We start from the raw sequence: 19,172 nt of genomic DNA on the forward strand, positions 1-19,172 counted from the left end.
AATAGTATTACTGAGAAGAAAAATAGGTCACTATGGAGATGGCACAATGCATGGTCAAAAGCCTAACTTTTCCACATGCGTTTTGGCTTGAGGCTATCATGTGTGATGCATATGTAGTAAACAAGTGTCTTACCAAAGAATTATAGTCTATCACTTTGTATGGGGCTTAACATGGCAAGAATATTGGTCACTTTTGTGTCTTTGGTTGCACGGCTAATGATTTAGTGCCTCAACAAAAATGCTAAAAACTGGATGAAAATATTGTGAGATGTATTTTATTGGTTACGATCTAGAGAACAAAGGGTATAGGTTGTATCATTCAGAAATGAAGTGTATGTTGATGGAGATGATGTTTTGTTGGAAGATGTAGTTCAGCCTTTGTTAGCATGTACAAAGGAGAAAACTATGAGCTCACAAAATGTATATGATACATTGTTGCCCCTTTTTAATAGTGGTGGAAGTATGAATGTGACTAGTTAGTGAGGGTGATGAGCATTTGGCTAAAAATGAGTAGGCTAGAGGCATATGGCATACCTCTAGCTTGCTTTCATATGTGAAGATTAAGAACATATGTGAATCCCTCACATCTTTTGGTGTCACAATCGATGATGATGAGAGAAGATGAAAGCATGATTGCATGGTTTAGGACGAGTGTAAAAGCAATTCAAGACCTCTATCCATACATGTAAAAATATTCCAAGTTTTACAAACCTTGTATCTTTGTTGATTGTGGAAGAGAAGAACGTAAGTGAAGAATCGTCTTCACAAGGTGCAAGTAATTTTGAACAAGTCCTCTGCAATAGCAGAGGTAGAGAACAAGGTGTGGGTCAAGGAGGTAATCTTGGTCTAGAAAACTAGAAACAAGGCAAGCATCAAGTGCATGAAAATCAAAAGGAAAAATACACATGGTAGAGGAAACTTCCATGGCAAGGCAGTCAAAGAGGTGAGGAAACTTTTGCAGGAACAATATCCACAATAACGGTAGGGGATGTTCAACCAAGACCATTTGAGTGTAAGTAGCCACAAGGAGGCAACAAAGCAATTATGCAAGTATTATATGAGTGTAGATTATTCAAATAGTGTATGATGAACAATATGTTTTCAAATTATCATATTGTGGTGATAATGTATGGTGTGTGGATTTGGGTGCATCAAGCCCATGATGAATAAACCTCAGCTTATAGGTTGTCACTCAAAGAGCCCTAGATTGAGATTCTCCCTTATTGTTCACGTATGTTGAGCATATAGGAACAATAAGGTTTTAAACATGATCTTGAGCAAAGACTTGCAAGATATGGTTTTTGCTCAATTGGTCATGTGTACTCAGTGCACATGTGCACATGAACAATTAGCCCTAAACCTTCAACCTGCTATTTAGAAAAGATTGAGAAGCTCCCTTATTTTTCACGTGCGTTGAGCACACATGAATAATATGGTTTTAATATTCTCTCGAGCTCTCTAAGTAGAGGATTGCAAGATATGGTGTTTTCTTAATTTTCCTTTTGCACTCAGCGTACATGAACAATTAGCCCTAAGCCTCCAACTTGCAGATTACTACTCAAAGAGCCCAAGATTGAGATTATTCCTTGTTGTTCATGTGCTCTCAACACACATGAACAATACAGTTGAAACATGATCTTGAGCTCTCTTAGTAGAGGTCTGAAAGCTATGAACATTTTCTTGCATCCTCTTGTTAGAGAGATTAGTATTATGTTTACACTTTATTGCTCATGTGCATTGAAAATACATGAATAAATGCAGAGAATCTCAATCTTGAGCCCTGGCTAGAGTCATAAGTTGTGGGGTAGAAAATGCATCTAAGATGTTTAGGTAAATATTATGGGCTTTAACTTACCACACACAGAGTTGGGGAACCGAGGGAGCTTTTTTTGGCAAAGGAGCATTTTAGCAAATCCAATGAAAAATATTTCTATGTAATTTTTGTTGGATTCTCTAATATTCTGCAAAAAGCTCCCTCCACCTAATGCTGCCAGAGTTCTCCGCCATCAATTAAAATCGAGTCACCACATTACAAGACATCATTACAGAGTGACAGGGGAGAGAAGTACGTAACAAATCAAGCAAGCAAAATACACATCATTTGGTGCCAATGTTGCATCCTTTGTGTGTTAGTAACATCGTCCTTGTTGTTTTGCCAAGAAAAATGTGAAGATCTCTAGAGAAAGGCAGAGAGAGATTGGATGATACACGACGAATCACGATACTGATGCTCGATCATCAAGAAAAGATAACTAAGGTGTTTCAAAGTTTATTGTGAAGACTTGTTGGAATACAAAATTTTCACTCAATCAAAGAAACATAGAAGTCTATCAATGTAAGGCACATTAGACAAATAAGTTTACAAGAACCAAAAAATTATAGCTCCTTCACTAATTACAAGTATAAACACCCGAGAAAAAAAACTTTCTTTGTAAGAAACTAGGCAACTAGGCCCTCCTGGATCCTCCTCCCAACCTCCCTTTATTGGTGGGCTCCTAGCCCCTTGCCCTAAACGGATTCCCTGTCCACACTGCCTAGCTCGGCCCTTGGCCGTAGTCCTTGCCTAGCCTAGTCCTTAGGGTACAGGACCCGTGTCCTGACATTACTTCCCCCTTAAGGAAGAGTTTTCGTCCTCGAAAACACTAGTAACATCTTTTTAAGAATACTGGTGTTCTCTTTATTGACGTCCCATAAGTGAGCCAGTTGTCTGTATGACCGATAATTGGTGTAGTGAGGAGGTTCAATGAAACCAAGAGGAATATCTTGATTTTCAACATTGTTGTCTGTTTGCAACCACTTTGGTCTAAATGGTAACTCCATATATAACTCACTTGAGTGCTGTAAAGGAGGAACCACAACTAAGAGTCACTTGGGTTTAAATGGTGACTCCATTTATAACTCACTTGAGTACTGTAAAGGAGAAACCACAACTAAGAGTTGTCCAAAGGCATAACCAGTTTTCAGATCTTCTGAAGGTACTGGAATTATGCAAGGAAACCTTGGCGTAACTTTCCATGCAGTTGTGAGCCAGATTTCCTACTCGCCTGAGTATCTTGAACAGTCCGTTACATGTTCATCCCTAATGAAGGTTACTTGCCAACATGCTCTGTCAGCACACCTGGTAAGTCCTTGATGTATGAAAGTATTGACACAATCTCCAACCCCACCACAAGAGGTGTTCAAAGTCAAAAAATCGTACTTAAGCAAATTCTAGAATAGGGAGAAACTCATCTATTTAGAAATGCGTTGTGTTAACGTATGCTCTTAGCAGATCCTTTAGAACAAGATTACTCTTTGTAATCTTTGTAATCTGCCTATCCCCTTGGATAACTGACAGTACTGAGGTGTGTTTTCCTCACGGTTTACAGACAGTCGTCACAGATGACTGGTGAACGGGAAATCACAGTAGTGTTTAACCTTGGTGAAGAATCAACAGTTTCCAAAATAACCATCGTGGTTAACTTGAAAAACGCCCAAACCGAGCCATGACCTCTATTGGTGATTTATATACTCAAAGGTAATCTCATAGAGATAGTGCACATAAAGTGCAAAATGCTTCATAAGCAACAATTTGTGGAATATGCATGCCGTTCCAAATCAGCCCTTGCTAAACACTAGGGCCCATAACACCTAGTGTGCATGCATTTAGCAAAAACTAACCGAACCTGTATATCCATAATGATGCTTGCCAATACTTATGGCAAATGTGATGCGTCTAGCACACAGTAAAGAGGAATGTAAATAGTTCTGAAAAGAAACTAAATACTTTCAGTTGTAACCTTTTTGCCAGCCTTGCGGAAACGTCTGAACCATAATAGAAGTTGAAACAGTGATCACTTCTAGGTACAAACAATGAAACTTTTCATTTACTATATGTGTAAACAACCATCTGTAATGTTGTTTAGCAATACTTGTACCTTAACAAGTCATTCTAAGTATCCAACAATTTCTGGCCACGAAATTGCTCCTGATACGTCGTGCTAAAAATGGTCTAGAAAACAAATGTGACCAGCACTTAGGGACTTTGTCGTGACACATATTTGAAATAGGGACGCCAGTGTCAGTCCCAGAGACGCATATTCGCCACATGTGGAATATGTCTCAACTAAGGATGTCGAAAAAAGAACATCCTACAAGTACAAGATGTACTTGGGTGTGGAGGTAGCTCTAAACACTTTACGACAGGAGTGAGAGGGACCCTCATTCATTTCTCCACACTGGCTAAACCAAACGCCTTATGTTCCTAGACCATGTTGTATCCCATGCGACAACATGTGCCAAACTAAACCCGACAAGTAGGTTCGTAACAACATAAGGCAGAAAGATAGATTGGCTTCTAGGCCCAAAATACTTTGTGCCGACATGCCCTTGGCATGACTCTGTAACATTCAAGTGTACGTATACGTATTGAAAAACCAAGCAAAGCATACTAAAAATGGAATAACACCAAATCAATAGATGCATACCTGGAGATTCGAACGTAATGTTCACTTACCCGGATTCAAATGGGAAGGAGCACGTCTCCTACCTGAAAAAACAAACTCCATTGCACTGGGAAGCCTGGTTGTTGCCTTTGCAATCCAAGCTCTTGGATTAGAATCTACGTAGTCAAACCCCTTAATAAGACTCTTTGTAGAAACTGCTCAACTAGCAGATAACGGTAACCAACATAGTTAACCGTGTACAGATTGAGTGGAATCATCTTGAAAAGTGTGTTCTTCTGCTACCGCGTGGTAGATTGCGGAATTCTTTCCTTGAAAGTATAACTGGGAGAGATCAATTGTGATCCTCAATGCAGATCATACTATGATCCTTAATACCATGGGGTGATGTAGCAATCACCTGTCGGGTCTTACCCCAAAACAGTATGTCCATAGACACTCCGTAGTGCTATAGAGAGAGCAGGAGACCCACACAAGTGAACTACCGATCTCTTGTGGACAGCCATGCTGTCGGAACTGATTGTTGTATCTATACTTCCTTGTAGAGATCAGCACGGCTGTGAGTTGAAGATTGTCAAAAACTCAACGTGAGTGTCACACAGAAAAAATGTCGTGCAAAAATGACACCCTAAACCTCCGTAATGACAATACTCGTGCTTGTCCATTAATGTTGATATGTACTTCCGTGGGTATATCTTGAGAACAATCACCCAAAGAATGCCAATAGTTGGGTCTTACCCTTATCCTAACATCGGCTCTTAGCCCTTATAGTGTTCAATCAACGAACCGATGAAGACTAATTTGAGTAGCATCTTAGCCACATTTTAGCTGAGAGTTAGAGCACCTTGGCTCAAGCTTACTCACGAGCAAAACATGTATCAAAAGCTGCTTAGAAGATTTTCATGTTTCTCGTAGAGAGAGAGAGAGAGAGAGAGAGAGAGAGAGAGAGAGAGAGAGAGAGAGAGAGAGAGAGAGAGAGAGAAGAAGAGCATGTTGGGCTGAGGAACTTGCCGTAAGTGTTAGAGTGTGTGCCCAGAATGTGTGCTCTTAGACATCTTATGCCTCAATGGCAGCTTATCCTAAAAGCAGTCCACAATCTGTCTGTGTAACGCTGGCATCAAGAGAGGCAACAGAAAAACATAGAACTCATTCCGATCCCTGATCTTGCAGGGGTCGTGATTGTATGAGGACAACTTAGCATTGGCACTTTGCCCATGAATCAAGTCGAGGTTCTTTTAGTGTTGTTGTGCGTTGACAACAACCCAAAAATCATGTCAAACAATCAAAAACTTATCTTGTCCTTGACAGAGTGTCTGGTGTTATAGCGGAAGCATAAACCAACAAGTGATGGAATTCATTTTACCTGGGTAGCATGCCGTGCATGTAGAGTGGTAAGCCCTTGGCGAGAGTGACGGCCTCAAAGGTGAGAGCCCAAAACCATAAGTGCCTTGTACCGATTAGACTGGTAAGGATTCGATGAGATGATATCCTGAATAATGTAGGTGCCCCAAACTTGGTTGCCAACTGCTCTTGTCGCCGAGATAATCGGAGTACGAAGGAAAAGCCTTATGGCATGTAAAATGGGTCAAGCATTTGGTTTTTCAAAATACTATCCAAGCAAATGTGAAGCGTGAGTTGCAGGACATGTGTATCATATACACCCTAATTCAGTGATCTTGCATGCATCTCAGAATGTTTGCGGCAGATCAGATAAGCCGAGATGATGTGACTGGTCGTACCAAAAATGATGGTGGCAAAAAACAATTGGGGTTTAGCATTACCCAATTCAAAAAAAACGTACAATATGTTGAAAATTCCGTATCGAAGTATGAGAAAATGGCTGCTCCTAACATATTCAAAAAGCCATATAACTACGGTGCCGTGCACCAAAACTGGAGTTTATGGCAAAGCACAAACTCATGCATCATGCTGTAGTTTTCTGACATGTGGGCACTGCTTTTTTTGATGTGTTCCTAAGCAAATAAGCATAATTTTTTACTTTTTGCACGTTGAAATTCAGATGGTGATAGGCGCTTCTTGACCACGTTGGTCGTGCCCCAATTTGTTTCGACAATCGAAGTATTGTGGACATGTTGGACCTCTTTACTGGTAAATTGGCAACCCCCTGGGTTGCTAGCAAGTGGAGAGCTGATTCTGGTAGCATTCTGTAAATTAATTGTGTAAGATTTTCTACTTGTGTAACCAAGATTTGAACCCTGACAGAGAGCTTGCGAAATCAGGCATCAAAAGTTTTCCAGTCCTGTCGAGTGACAAACTCCCTGGTATCTGGCAATTGACTATCATCCTCGAGAATGTCCAACACTCTCTGTGGAGGAGGGGTTGACAAACGAGGAGACAGAGATGGATCACCTGGGTTTGCACCATCCATCCCTGTTGCCACGAGGGTACTCTCTGTGAGAGTATCCGGCCCCATAACATCCACAGGCGGAGCCCATTTGATATATTCGAAGTCGAACATGTGTTGATTATCAATTTCCGCACTCATGGTGAATCTATGTTGTGCGAACAAAGAGAAAACAATACCTAATGTCGATAGTACTTGTAAAGTATAGCTACTGTGTGTCGTAGCAGTGAAGCGTCGTGCTAAAGCCGCCTTGTTTTCCAAAAAGAAAATACTTCGTAGTTGTAGCTTGCACCGTAACCGAATAAGAGTCCCTTGGAATATTGAGCAAATCGACAATCGATGATTCGCTCGAAGGTACGGAGAAAATTCGAGCGGCCAATAATCGGGTTTGCGTTGTATGCAATACCCAATTAATCTTTGAAACGTGTTGATGAAATTCGCAACCGACAAGAAGCGTGAATAGACGAATCAATGTGGAGGTATTTCTGATGGGGCTTGCATCACATGCAAGAAGGCAAAATGGAAAAAATTTCGACCAATTGATGGCTTGTCGAGACGTCCAAAAGTTGTGTGCAGCAAATTCGGACTGCTAAGAATGTCGCAATCAATCAGCAACTTATGTTGATGATGGCCACTGAATCGGAGAAGAAAACAGTGGCGAAAAGAAGGCTTGCCTAGCAAGGCCCACCTGGTTTTCCTGTGGGAAGGGCCACTATGATGGCCGAGACCAAATTGAATGGCCAAAGGCCTTCAAAGGCCTTTTTAAGTTTGAAATGCTTATTGTATTGAGCGTAGGCAGCGAGGTCGACGAGGAGGAGGGTGAAGACGGGCTCGGTCCCCCTTGCACAGGCCGGCTACGGCCGAGATGCAGTGGCACAAGCCTCTGTAGTCTGAGGGCACCCCCTTTAAGCCCGTAAGCTCGCCGAAACGTGCTCCATAGCTTCGTGTCCGAAAAGGGAAGGTCCCCCCCGTTTTGGCAAAAGCCCCCTCTAAAATTGGAAAAAGCTTTAAAAAGTAGTGGTTCTCACCAAAGGGGTATATTTTTAGAGGCCAAGGATGACCACGCCTAGAGAGAGAGATTGGAAGAGAGTTGCCAGCTCTGATACCAATGTAAGAAACTAGGCAACTAGGCCCTCTTGGATCCTCCTCCCAACCTCCCTTTATAGGTGGTCTCCTAGCCCCTTGCCCTAAACGGATCCCCTGTCCACACTGCCTAGCCCGGCCCTTGGTCGTAGTCCTTGCCTAGCCTAGTCCTTAGGGTACAGGACCCGTGTCCTGACATTCTTCTATATTCAAAAGGATAACAAAAGTGATAGTTTACAGCGATTCTCAAAAATGAGTTCCCCACACACCATGCAAGGTGCTCTGGAATATCTAATCTAGGTCAGTGACTAGAGGATCTAACTCCACAATGTTAGGATGTTGCTCTAACAGGGATGCTACTTTCAAGGCATGATCTACCTCATTTGCATGTCTTCTTTCTGGCTCTTGCATCTCTCTAAGCCGATGGGCCTGCATTTCAAGAATAGAGCATTGTTTGGTTGCAAAATCCTCGTTGCTCTCTAATATCGTCATCAATCGGCCCATCGGGCTCCCTAACAAAGACAATGCTCCACAATCTCCTCCATACAAGACAACAATGCCGTTCCTATTTGTGTATTGGGCAAGCAGTTGCCAAAGTAACCAATGCCCATGTTACATACCACCGACACGTCAAACGAATGTCAAAGACAACGGAAAAAACTATTTCTAGAGAGAGATGGTGTTGAAGTGTACCTCACATAGGTGCCCCATCCATCTCTTTTATCCAATCACTTTCATGTAGCAAATCAAACCAGGCATCTTTAGAGAGTATGTCAATTGCCTCTGATGTCTAGGTGTGCTCTTTTCTCATTGCAAAAACCAACATTGTGCGCACAGTCCTATTTTCCTTCTTGCGTATCGTTATTTTACAAACAACCACATTTACGTGGTCTTCACACCATCCAATAGCAGTGGCAATATCATGCACCATTCCATAATTATCTGACTGAAGCACAACCACGAATACACCCTTATCATCTGTTGTTGACAATCCCAGGCGAGCGAGCTGTCCAAGCCTGCATGATTTCTTTCTATTCCAATCTGGCACAATGGATTCAGAAAGCCCATCCACAGTTGCATTGGTTGGTAAAAACAGAATGGAAGCATTTTCTGTTGAATCCATGATCAAACCATCACGCATCAGACAAAGACATTTCTCTATGACGTGTGGCCTCATAGAGCTTAGCAAGGCATTCTTCAAATCAACGTCTATTTTATCTAGACCAAAATGCACAATTTGAATATGGTCGTCGCCAACGCCATATACAAAAACCCTTAGACAGATCAAGCAAGAATCTAAAACAAATTTCAACTCTCATTCAAGTTTGTTGCTTACCTATTGACATGTATGTAACCAAAGCCAGGTCCGAAACATGCAATATTTATGTCTCTAAACTGGTTGCGAAGTCTATCGCCTCCTTGGATGACATTCCACTTCTCTTTCCTGATCACCAAGAATAAAACGTGTTTACGATTTGGATGTTGGTCAAACATACTCACGTTTCTCTCTTACATGAGCCGCTCTCCGCGAACCTGATGCCTCCCCAAATCCTTCCATCTGCAAAGTAATATCAAAAAAGTTATTTAAGCCCAACTCGAACAATGGAGGCACTATGCAATCATGAAGGTAATAACTTTGAGACTTGAGATGTTGTATCAAATCCCTCTGAGTGAGGCTGTTGGACACTGGACTCTACTATGGCAGATGTATGTGCACATCCATGTGCTCTTTCCTCTCTATCCTTCACAACATTGTTGTGTGCCTTCTCCTCATTTGGAGGGAAGTATCCCTCACTGTACTCTAGGAACCTGGGCAAATCCTGGTAGAATCTGCTTCTAAAGTTGCGTACTATCTGCATTGGATTAAAAATATGCTCTAGCTTTTCAATTTTGAGCATTGAATGTAAGCTCATGGCCCCTTTTATGTTAAACTTGCACATTTGCAACCTTCTAACACCAAGCAAGAAAATTGTTAGAGGATTATTTAGATCTTAGCTGGACCTCCATTATTAATTTTACATACCTGCAAAAACATTTTTTTCCTGTATCTGCCACTACTTTGCTCACCTCATATTGTGTTTTCTATTTCATCACACCCAACTCATAAGCAAATGTCTTGCCCTTATGTATCGATTTAGCGTCCTCGATGAACAACTCCAAGTCCAACCCAAGCATTGATTGCAAATGTATACTACGAGTACAATTGTAAACATTCTCTGCCTCTTTAAAAAGGGAATACCACAATACTTCAATTCTCAACCACTCTCAAAAAACACCAGATTCCCCTATGACAATGAAAACAATGAATATGTTAGATTGAAACAATCTATCTCAATGACTCGATTGTTTATCGATGTGGCAATCAAATGCACTCACCAGTTTGAGAAATGTCCAAACTCTTCACATCTCCCGGATCACCAGAGGCCATCGCGCACAAGATGAATGTTTTTTTGTTTGTTGGAAGAGCTACACATGCCAGCCCATACAATCTTTCCTCTGTTGTCCACTTTGGTCTAGTTAGTCCACTCGATTGTCCGCAATGTCCTGCACAATACTTGAAAGTGGTTAATGGAGACATGCATTCTGAACATTTTTTATAGCTTTGAACGAGATCCAAGATCAACCCACCTCCACCATTTATCTCTTAATGCAGGGTCAACAATTTCCAATGCATATCTTGTCATTTTTTTAGACTGCACGTCCACCTCAAAGAATACTTTTCTATATCGGGCTTGAAATTGGGTCGGCAACATCTTATTTTTCTCTGCCACAATTTTTTTCAGGGCAAGCCTATATTTTTCCTGCAGATATAGCGACAACGATTGAAAAAAATATTGATCCAAATATTTTGTCATTAACAATCAAACTATCCTAAAAGACATAATGGATGAAGAAGCTGCAACATCAGTGCAATCGGCACATTGTACCAAGATTTTTTTCCCACCCTTTTATCTATCTCTGCCTGCATCCAGCTCTACATTACACATGGTAGTTTCTCCATGATCATTTCCTTTGAAGCAAGACCCATTGCCCTAACCATCCACAGCATGTTTGTGTAAGATGTGGACACGTATCCTGACTCGTTCAATCTACAAGACATTGAAGCATTGCGATTCAAAACTCAATCTTGCACTAATTCCAGGCAACTATAAACATGAGTGTACGCGAGATCTTACTTGTTTATACGCATTACTATGCTCAACATGTCTGCTTCGTTTGATGAATCTACTTTCACTAGGTCTACTCGTACTTGAGCCCTACTCGAGGGTGCAGATTTGCGTCTTTTTCGTATTACACCTAACATAATAAGGAAGACACACATTCAATGCATTTGTATAGATGCTTGAAAAATAACACAATCAACATATGTTACTTTCTTCTATGACTTCAATCCAAGCGGCAAGCCTATGATTGCCATCCCAGGTGTACAACATTTTTTCGCACAGGTTGCTCCAACTAGTGCCCTTGATGTCAGTCTCAAACTCTTCATTTACTTCACGCCAAAGGGGATCCCATGTCTTCTTGTGTCATCGTCTACATCAATGGGAGGATATCCTGGTGCATCAAGAGAGCATATGAAGCTTCCCTTGGGTTCATAATACCCTTCCAACAAAAATGCATCGGCCAAAGGTTGTAGCCGCTTGGTGTCCCAGCTGACTTGCCTTGCTTTTTTTAGCTTTACCAAACGACAAAGAGGAACCCATGGTAGTGGGGATTCATGCTCTACCTGCAGTTATCAAAGTATATGAATAACCAAACCAAAGAACCTGCTTAGTATCCTCAGACTAAAAAGCCCATATTTACCTTCAAGTTTCCAAGCTGCTTTGCTAATATATCATGTCGTACCGTCATGTCTTCGTTGATGGGAAATTCTCTGCTAGCAATTGCCCCTGCAAATTAAATAAGCCTTCTTTTCTTTATCATCAATTTCTCCTCGGGGTTGTACTTGTCTTCCACAAACCCAAAAGATGCTCCCTCTAGCACTTTAGCTTTGCCTTTTACAAATTTTTCATATTTCTTGAATGTCGTGAGTGCGTGCTGATGGCATTGGACTGGCATGTATGCTCTTTGCTATATTCATAGTAGTAGATGTAGACATTTCTTCTTGATCTTTTCTTGCAGCCTTGGTAACCCGCTAAAAAATATGATCTAGATTAATTATCAACCAAACTTTCATCAGGTAGTCAGCAAATTATGCTATGAGTCAGCAAATTATGCCTTCTTTAGAGTAGTCAATTCATCATTCGTTGAAGGAATATGAGGCAATGGAGCATCCTTACCATCATACACTTCTAGCACAACAACAAAAAAGCAACCTGAAGGAAATTTGCTTGCATGTAGCTTTGTTAGGTTTGAAGTCTTCTCTATTTGACCTATACCAATGGCCACTCCATTGTAAATGAACTCAACACAAGTGCCAACATCAGACTTCTTGGCCATCTCTTCAAAGATAACTAATAACATACTTACAAAGATTTGATCTGCAAATAAGTAACACTGTTTTTTTTCAATTCAACTAATTATTTTCTTGCTCTTTGATACCATTCAGACACTCAACTCAAATATTCAAAAAACCAAGCATCCTGAGCCTATCTATAATAGGCTAATTGATCCTATCTTGAGCATATCTATAAGAGCCTTTTAAAATAGCAATGGAGAAGAAAGCACATTTTTTATTTACAATGTTACCAAGTCCCACCCTCTGAGAAAATCCAACCCTCACAACTTAAATAGATCAAATTGAAACAGATCAAATTGAAACAATTGAATAAATTTCAACTAGATAGAAAGAGATCCAAATAGGTTTACCTTCATAGGCTGAGTCAAGGTAGAAAGTAAAATCCCAGGGCCTATTTATAGGCAACAAAACAATGGATCTCTCACCCTCCCTTCTGCCCTCCCTCCCTTCCAATCTCCCTCTCGATCACTCTTTTCCCTTTTTCTACCGTCTTTCACAGGTTCAGTTCAAAGAACCCCGAATAAAGTTATGACTCTTTGGTACCTTGTAGCTTCAAAAATGCTTTGGTGCTTCAGGTGTGAGACCATATGTGGGTCTTGATTAATAGAGAGGTATGACTAGAGTGATAGAGACCTTGGAAGGATTGGAGAGGCTGTGTTCACAAGGTCATATCCAGGAGCTTGGAATAAAGCTATGGGTCCTTGATAGCGCTCACCTATTCATGAATGCGAGGGAGAGGTGGAGGGAGGGAGGGAGGGAGTTAGAGAGATTTAGATCTAAGTATCCATGGATGATCCCCAAATAAAGCCTTGGCTCTTTGATAACTTGGTAGCGTCTCTAGCCTCCTCCTAATTTATTCCAGCTCTCTCTCTAACTCCCTCCCTCCACCTCTCCCTCGCGTTCATGCTTGGGTGAGCACTAGAGTTAGAGAGATTTAGATCTAAGTATCCATGGATGATCCCCAAATAAAGCCTTGGCTCTTTGATAACTTGGTAGCATCTCTGGCCTCCTCCTAATTTATTCCATCTCTCTCTCTAACTCCCTCCCTCCACCTCTCCCTCGCGTTCATGCTTGGGTGAGCGCTAGCGCTCACCCAAGCATGAACGCGAGAGAGAGAGAGAGAGAGAGAGAGAGAGAGAGAGAGAGAGAGAGAGAGAGAGAGAGAGAGAGAGAGAGAGAGAGAGAGAGAGAGAGAGAGAGAGAGAGAGAGAGAGAATGTTAAACGATCTTGCATTTAGAAAGCTCATGCTTTATTGATATTCTATAAATTAAATTCCAAGTTTAGAAACGATCTTGCATTTAGAAAGCTCATGCTTTATTAATATTCTATAAATTAATTCCAAGCTTAGTGAAGATACCCATGCCAGTTTAAATTTAATCTCTCTCTCTCTCTCTCTCTCTCTCTCTCTCTCTCTCTCTCTCTCTCTCTCTCTCTCTCCATCCATTGTGTTCACGTTGAGGGATACTATACACAGCTTATGGGATACTACCAAAGATGGAAATACCAGATTTTCCCTAAAGCCCTTTAGACAATTCACTTTACAAGGGGACGTCCACATTGAGCTTGTCTTCACAAGCGTCATCATGTTTTCACATATATGGCTTCAACATGGGCAAATGCCCGGCCTCCCTTCCATAACTTGAACACGAAAATGGATTTCAATTGAGAGCATCTTCTCCAACTGGTGCAAGTGGAGGTGGATGATTTTGGCTCTTGCAAGAAAGTACACTACCAAGAAGTAGAGTTGCAATTTGAAGAAGGTGAACGTTATGAGGAGAAATTGGCTCTTGGTAGCTTTCTTCAAAATTTAGATGAGCAGTTGGTAGCTTGATATATTGTAATTTTTTATGCCATCACTATGGTTTGAATTGACTAAAATGATTTTGAAAGGTACAAATGGTCTTGTAAGTCTTTACAAGCCAACTAAGGAGGTGTATATCAAAGGTTATGTAAGGAAGGTGGAGAGGAAGAATGGTGGGGGTCAATAGGCTGATCTTGCTCATGGCCAAGTCAGCTATGCAGCAAGCTGATACAAGGAAACATCACCTTGATGAATTAGGTTAATATTTTTCACAATTTTCGTCTCTAATAATTCCAAACTAGGACATGCTTCTGTACTGCATGAATAGCAAACATAAAAAAGACAGTTACTACCTTACATGCAGTTACTATTGAGACATTTACTACCTTACAGGCAAGTCATTTACTATTGAGAAAGATTACTTAACACCACGATAGTTCAATTTATTATTTTATGGTACTAGTATTAAAAATTGAGTGAGACAACCTCTCTTTGCCAAAATATGTATAAAATTCGATATTTCTCAAAAAATAGGCTCTCAAATTCATATGCGCTAGTCGTCATCTCAAGGAAAGTAGAGAGTTAGAGAGAAAAGAGAGAGAAATGGAACAAAGAGATGGATGAATAAAAAGATCCAATTTGCCACAAAAGTTTTGGATAAGTGGATTTAAGAACCGGAGATATTATGGGTGAGAGCTTGAATATGATGACCATCGATTGTCTATAAATATAGGTTAGGAGGCCAACTAAAATATGATGATCAGTATGCTCACTACAACCTATTCAATGATTGCTTCCACCTCGACATGCAAGGTTAGTTTGTTGTTGAATACTCTTGAGGCTAGTCCATTGACACTAGATTGTCCAGCAAGATTTTCCATGGTATCCTCTAGAGATTATGCAGTAGGCACAACAAGATGTTTGCCATTATCTCTACTCCAAATGGAAAAATTTTAAACTGAAATAAAAGATGGTGTGACATTAGGTCATAATTTCCAATTTGTGTTGGATTCAACATTGTCTTCGATGTTTTACTTGGTCATAGACCTCGATATGGGTGTGGATAAGTCACTTGGATCAAATCTTGCAATAGTTGACTTGTCTGACTCTTCCACTGACGGAAACGAAGGATTTGTTGATGGAAACCCAACAAATAGATATGGGGATTCACTTTCTGTTGGGGGGCAAAACAAGGGGGGAGGTGGGGAAGGTGATGGCTGGCAAGAAAGAAAGGAAAATATAAAAATTCCATCGTGTGCTAGCTATTCTGACAAAACACAGAGTACTTTGGAGTTCATTGCTCTGAACAACCACAAGTACCCAAAGTTGAATCGAATGATTTCTAGGTGCTTGATTAAGCAAAAGGTGGCTGAAGTCCCTCGGGTATACAATGGAGAGTGCATTTGCGAGCTGGAGGCTGTTCCGGATGGTGTCCCTAAGATGTCAGGGATGGATCAAAAGTATGATGGCCATTGTTGGGTTAAATTAGTCCTTTCCAAAATGAGGTATCTAACTATGATCAAGAGAAGTAAATGTGAAGGACATCTTATCTGCAAAAATAGCTCTTGCTCAATCAATGCCATGAGCAAAAGTCCAAATGAGATTGCTTGGACAGGGAAGTTTCTGCTTCAATTGCATCGATTGGTATGTTAAGCTCCAACATTGGAACACTGAAATGCTTCCACTGTGGTCAAAGCCCAGCATAAACATCCAGTCACAAAGGGAGTTTTGCGCTCTATAGTCCAACATATAGGAGAGCTAGTGTATCATGTGTTGTTTGAGTCAACAACAACTGGACCTAGGCATTTACAATTGAATCTTGCCAAGCATATGGTAATGGGTGAGGTTGTTTGAGAAAATGGGGAAGCCAAATAGCTAAGAGCTCCTCTTTGTGCTGCAGGAGATGTGACCATTGATCCATATGCAAAGGCGCTATTTTTTTTATTCTCTTTAGATGATCATCTCTGTAGCTTGGTTCACCTACTTTTTGGTGAAATAAATTGTAGGTAGAGAGAAATTAAGTTATTGACAACAATTGAGGACCGGATCTTCATGGAGCCGGTCCCCCCTCCAAAAGGCTTTGTATTATAGGTTTCCCCCATCAAGGGAGACATTTTACAATACAATACTTTGTGTTCCTTCAATAACTGGCTAGTGCAACGAAGATGGAAGCTTCAAGCACCAAGCTTACACTTGAAAACACAACGTCAATTCCCTCAAGGTCTCAGACCCATGACCTCACACACCTTCGAAGATGGTGAGAGCTAGCAGGGTATGAAGTCGCGGAGCGGAGCTTAGATCGACTCACACACACACACACACACACACACACACACACACACACACACACACACACACACACACACACACTAGATACACAGACAGAGAGCTTACACAGTACGCAGAGAAATTGTTGAAGGGTTATCTCCCAAATCTTATTATTCACAGAAGTATAAGTGAGTATATACAAAGAGTTAGTGATAAGCGAGTTAGGCGGGCGGGCGGCTATATCCGTATAAGAGGCCACTTGGGCTTTAATCCCAACAACCTCCCACTTAAAGTCCAATGTGGCACTTTAAGTAACTGTAAATCAATGAACATAAATGTACAAAGATTTACATGGCTACCATCTATCCAATGCCCAATAACTCACGACAATGCACAAAGCCCTCTCCTGGAAGTCCCTTTGTGAGTAGATCAGCAGGATTGTCCTTGGTGTGGATCTTTAGCAGTTGTATCTGCTTGTCTTCAAGTACTTCCCTAATGAAGTGATATTTCACATCAATATGCTTACTCTTCGAATGGAACACTAGATTCTTTGCCAATTGTATGGCACTTTGACTATCACAATATAACTCTGGCATATCTACTTTGATTCCCAAGTCTGCTACCAATCTACCAAGCCAAATAGCTTCTTTGCACGCCTCATTTGCTGCAACATACTCAGCTTCTGTAGTAGACTGCGTAATACAATCTTGTAATCGAGATGGCCATGATATGGCACCTCCAGCCAATGTAAAGACATAGCCTGATGTAGATCTCCTCTTATCCAAGTCTCCTGCATAATCTGAGTCAGTGTATCCTCTGACACTCAAATCCTGACTACCATAGCATATGCGCATACTCTTTGTATGTTTTAAGTATCTCATGATACCTTTCACTGCCTCCCAATGTTTCTTGCCAGGATTTGACATATATCTGCTAACCACTCCCACTGCAAATGCAATATCCGGACGTGTAGCAATCGTTGCATACATCAAACTCCCACATGTGGATGCATACGACACCGTATCCATTTCAACCTTTTCCACCTCAGACTGTGGGCAATCTTGGTTGCTTAGTTTCACATATGACGGCAATGGTGTCTCAATGCCTTTCCCCTGTCCATATGGAAACGTTGCAACACCTTGTCAATATACTCTTCCTGAGATAAGTAAAGCATATTCTTTGACCTATCTCGTTGGATACGCATACCCAGTATATGACTTGCCTCACCCATGTCTTTCATGTCAAAAACCTTTGCCATTTTTGACTTAAGAGCTGAAATTTCTGCCATTTGTCTACCAGCAAGTAACATGTCATCCACATACAAGATGAGGATTGTCAAGCTACCATCCTTAGCTTGTCGAGTATACAGGCAATGATCTGTCTCACTTCTCTTGTATCCTTGAGAAAGCATAAATTGGTGAAACCTCTCTTTGCCATAGAGACTCTTTCTCAAACGACATACCAATTTCTCTTTGCCTTTCTCAACATACCCTTCTGGCTGCTGCATATAAACCTCCTCATGCAAATCTCCATGAAGAAATGCCGTTTTCACATCCATCTGATGTAAATGCAGATCATGTTTGGCAACCAAAGCAAGTACACTTCTCAATGTTGTCATCTTGACAACTGGTGAAAAGACTTCATCAAAATCTATTCCATGTTCTTGCTTAAAACCCTTAGCAACCAACCGTGCTTTGTATTTTGGTTGTCCATCATGAGGAGTAAGCTTATACGTGTAAACCCACTTACAAGGTAGAGCTTTCTTGCCCTTTGGCAATTGAAACAAATCCCACGTTTGATTCTTATGCAGAGCCGTCATCTCTGATTGCATGGCCAACTACCATTTTTTCGAGTCAACCACTTGTAATGCCTCCTTGTAACAAGATGGTTCTCCGCAATCCGTGAGCATGACATAATTTAAAGGTGGCACATAACAATCAGGTGGTTTGGAGACACGCTCAGAACGTCTCACCACAACTGATTTTGCCTCTCTAGCCACTATAGGCTGTTCCTGAGCCTGACCATGCTGTCTTGATGTGCTAGCACTAGGTCCATCTTCCCTGAAGACAACTCTTCTAATCTCCTTTGTCTTCTCTGGCTTAGCGTGAAACTTGGCTTCATTGAGATGCACATCATTGCTACGAATAACTTTTCTGGACTCAGGATCCCAAAGCCGGTAATCCATCTCGCCCGATTCTTCGTAGCCAAGAAATATACACTTCCTGCTCTTTGGTTCAAACTTATTCCTCAAATCCTTAGAAATATGGCTATAAGCTTCACAACCAAAGACTCTGAGATGCTTATACGAAGGTGCCTTGCCTGTCCATAGCATCTCGGCCACTTCACTCTTATCCAGAACCCTATTAGGAGACCTGTTGATCAAATGGACTGTTGTAGCCACTGCTTCCGCCCAAAATCCATCAGGCAACTCAGCGTTTGACAACATGCTTCTGACCTTCTCTTGTATGGTCCTATTCATACTTTCTGCAACTCCATTTTGTGAAGGATTGTATGGTGCAGTAAGTTCCCGCTTTATCCCTTTTGCTTCACAATAGTCTTGGAAAGCCTTGGAAACGTACTCTCCACCATTGTCTGTCCTTAATTAAGCATCTCAACTTCTGACCACTCTGATTCTCCACAAGTTGCAAGAATTTCTTAAAGACCTTGAGCACCTCATCCTTGTGCTTCAAGAAGTAAACCCATACTTTGCGAGAATAGTCATCTATGAATGTACAAAAGTACGCTGCTCCCCC

This window comes from Adiantum capillus-veneris, chromosome 6 (assembly GCF_014529385.1).
Source record: "Adiantum capillus-veneris isolate H3 chromosome 6, ASM1452938v2, whole genome shotgun sequence".
NCBI classification, from domain to species: Eukaryota; Viridiplantae; Streptophyta; class Polypodiopsida; order Polypodiales; family Pteridaceae; genus Adiantum; species Adiantum capillus-veneris.